The sequence below is a fragment of the Otolemur garnettii genome, unplaced genomic scaffold (assembly GCF_000181295.1).
Source record: "Otolemur garnettii isolate 467f Iridium unplaced genomic scaffold, OtoGar3 scaffold00011, whole genome shotgun sequence".
NCBI classification, from domain to species: Eukaryota; Metazoa; Chordata; class Mammalia; order Primates; family Galagidae; genus Otolemur; species Otolemur garnettii.
Window position 1 is genome coordinate 17,709,246 of NW_003852406.1, and position 3,774 is coordinate 17,713,019.

At 42.5% G+C, this 3,774-nt stretch overlaps 1 non-coding gene across 1 annotated transcript; it reads left to right on the top strand.

The window, feature by feature from the left end:
* Positions 1 to 700: 700 nt before the first annotated feature.
* Positions 701 to 816, top strand: LOC111723465. Its single transcript, XR_002771992.1, has one exon. It is a non-coding gene; the product is annotated as a U5 spliceosomal RNA (small nuclear RNA).
* The last annotated feature ends 2,958 nt before the right edge of the window (positions 817 to 3,774 follow it).

Genomic DNA, 3,774 nt, shown 5'->3' on the forward strand with positions numbered 1-3,774 from the left:
TTGCTCCTACTCTCACTCCCTCTCTCTCTTTATCCCTCCTTCCTTTTTTTAGTCTCACCCTTTGCCCTGAACCTCCCAAAGCCGCTGGGACTACAGGTTGGCCGCGCGCCCGACTGTTTTTTTTTCTTTCATTTTTTTACTGAGTCGGGGTCTCTTGCGCTCAGACGATTTTTCTATTTTTAGTAGAGAAGGGATCTCGCTCCTGCTCAAGCTGGTCTCCAACCCTGAGCTCAACGGATCCTCCCGCCTCGACCTCCCAGAGTGCTAGGATTAGAGGCGTGAGCCACCGCGCCCGCCTTTTAACAGCAGTCTTTATTTAAAAGCACTGAAATTCTGAAGGTACAAACGTATAAAACAGATAAAACCCGAGTCTCTGACCTGGACGGCCTTTACACCGCAGCTGGCCGACGTTCCGCTTCGCCCCCTAATGGTGGCACAGAGGCACAGTGCGACCACGCGCACTTCCCAGCACCGAGGGTGACTCACCCTATTTGCATACCCACAATGCACTGCTGACAGTACAAATTAGAACGGCAATAGTTAAATTTTTTCTTTCAAATGTATTTTGTAAAGTTTAGTTTTGTCTTTACGGAATTATCGGAAATTTTCTTTCATGTACAGAGCCTTGGCATTTACTAGGCACCATCAATGTACTAGGAGTTTCTGTTGTCCGAGGTTTGAATTACGGCAAGCGGAAAGCATACTCTGGTTTCTCTTCAGATCGTATAAATCTTTCGCCTTTTACTAAAGATTTCCGTGGAGAGGAACAACTCTGAGTCTGAAACCAATTTTTTGAGGCCTTGTTTCGGCAAGGCTACATTTTAAGTGTTTAAAAAATAGATAAAATTTCTTTAGTTGTTTGTGAAATTGCAATTATATTATAATGTTGTTGCTTGGGGTTTGAGTAGGTATTGCAACACAAATTTTTTTTGTGGTTTACCGCGGTTTTTTGAATATAAATTATGTGCTCTCTGTTTTGTTTTGCGACAGTCTTTACTTGAACGAACTCTAAATGTTTGGTTAGAATAATTGTTTTGCGTCAGTTTCCCAAGTAAACTGGCTAGCAGGCACCCGCTGCAAACTCCGGATGTGTTTAGTGACAAGGTCTCCCTGTCTTTTGGACTGGTCCGCTTACCCAAAATGCTAAGGTTAAAGGCATGAGCCACCGTACCCGGCCTCTTTTTTTTCATTTTTTGATCTGGATTTTTTTTTTTTTTTTTCTTTACTCTTTAAAAAAAATTGAGACAGTCTTTGTGGGTTTCCCAGGCTAGGTGGAGTACCATTTCTCCATCTCCATCTCCTGGGCGCAAACGATCTTGCTTCAGACTCCCGAATAGACTACAGGATCCTGACTACTTTTTTTATTTTTAGGAGAGATCAGGTCTTTTCCTCAGGCTGGTCGTCATCACCAAGGCCTCCCAGAGGGCCAGGATTACAAGTGTGAGAGTTTGTTTTGGTTCTCATTTGTTCTTTTATGTGTTTTATTTAATAAATAATTCACTACTTCAAGTTATTTAAGAAATTCTGTATCATTTTAAGTGTGTCTTTCATATTTAAGTTCTTGATTCAAAGTTAATTTTTGTGTGTAGATTATCCACCTTGTGGATAAGGTGTGGATCCTTTTTTTTTTTTTTTTTTTTTTTTTTTTTTTGAGACAGAGCCTCAAGCTGTCCCCCTGGGCAGAGTGCCGTGGCATTACAGCTCACAGCAACCTCCAACTCCTGGGCTCAAGCGAGTCTCCTGCCTCCGCCTCCCAAGTAGCTGGGACCACAGGCGCCCGCCACAACGCCCGGCTATTTTTTGGTTGCAGCCGTCATTGTTGTTTGGCGGGTCCGGGCCGGGGATTCGAACCCGCCACCTTAGGTGTACGTGGCTGGCGCCTTAGCCGGTTGAGTTATAGGCGCCGAGCCTCCATTTTTATTTTTAACGGAAATGGCTGGCATTCATCCAGCACTATGTATTGAGCGGTGTCTCCTTTCCCCACTGGCTTGCAATGACAACTCTGACCTAATCGTGTATCAGCTTTCTTTACAGGCATGCCAATATTTCTGAGCTCTCCATTTTATTCCATAGGTCTGTCTATACCTGAGCTAATACTGCAAACCCTAATACTATGGCTTTTTAATAAGACTTGAGATCTGGTAGATGTCATTTCTCTGTCCCGTCCTCCCCCACCCCCCTTCCAGTAACTTGGCTATCCTTTCTTCTAAAAGTGCTTCTTCGTCTAAAAGTTGCCTTGTGGATTTCTGTGAAAAGCCTTATGCATCTGAATTAAATCTATAGATAAATTAGAAATATTGAACCTTTATCTTATTTGCAGACATGATTTGTCTACTTGTTTAGGTCTCCCTCCCTCCCTTCCTTTCTTCCTTCTTTCCTTCCCCCCTGCCCCCCCACTCTTGTTACCCTCAGTAGAGTTCCATAGCTTCATTGTAGTTCACAGCAACCTCAAACTCGTGGGTTCCAGCAACCGTCTTGCCTCCTGAGTAGCTGGGACCGCAGGTGTCTGCCAGAACACCCTGCTAGTTCTTTCTATTTTTAGTAGAGATGGGGTCTCTTGCTCATGCTGGTCTCTAACTCTTGAGCTCAAAGAATCCTTCCACCTCAGCCTTCCAGAGTGGTAGGATTACAGTTATCTTTCAATAAAGTGCTGTCAGTTTCTATTAAAAGCCTAGGCTCTGTCCCCATAGCACAGTGGTTACCACACCAGCCTGGTACACCGAGGGTGTTGGGTTCCAGACCGGCCCAGGACAACTAAACAACAATGACAACTGCAATGAAAAATAGCCAGGTGTTGTGGTGGGTACCTATTGTCCCAGCTACTTGGGAGGCTGAGACAAGAGAATCTCTTAAGCCCAAGAGTTTGAGGTTGCTGTGAGCTGTAACGCCACAGCACTCTACTGAGGGCAACATAGTGAGACTGTCTAAAATAAATAATTAAATAAATAAAAGTCTTATACTTTTTATTAATTTTTAAATGTGCATTTCCTAACTATAAATTATATTATAGAAATGCAGTAAATTTGTTTAGTATATCTGTCAACCTTACTTTGACTCTCTCATTAACTCTAAAAATCTCTGTATAGATTACTTTGAGTTTTCTCAATCTTACTATCTGGGGATTTTTTCCCCAACTCTTCTTTTCATATATATATATGAAAGAAAGACTTTTTTTGTTTGTTTGTTTTGCTGTTTTTTGGCCGGGGCTAGGTTTGAACCCACCACCTCCAGCATATGGGGCTGGCACCCTACTCCTTTGAGCCACAGGCACCACTATATATATATATATATATATATATTTATTTATTTATTTATTTATTTTTTTTAAGACATAGTCTCACTCAGTCACCCTAGGTAGAGTGGTGTGGCGTCATAGCTCACAAAAATCACAAACTCAATGATCAGCTATTTTTAGAGACAGGGTCTCACTTTTGCTCAGGCTAGGATCTTACTCTTGCTCAGGCTGGTCTTGAACTCCTTGGCCTCCCAGAGTGCTAGGATTACAGATGTGAGTCACTGCATCCGGCCTTTATTTTTTTTCATACACTATTGAGCAGTTAAAATGTTGATATTATATAATGTCAAGTAGAAATCATAGTGGACATCTTTTCTTATGCTGGATTTTAATTTTGCTTGCATTTCCAGTTTACTGAGTTTTGATTAAGATAATCACATGAGGCTTGGCGCCTATAGCTCAACCGGCTAAGGTGCCAGCCACGTACACCTAAGGTGGCGGGTTCGAATCCCCAGCCCGGACCCGCCAAACAACAATGA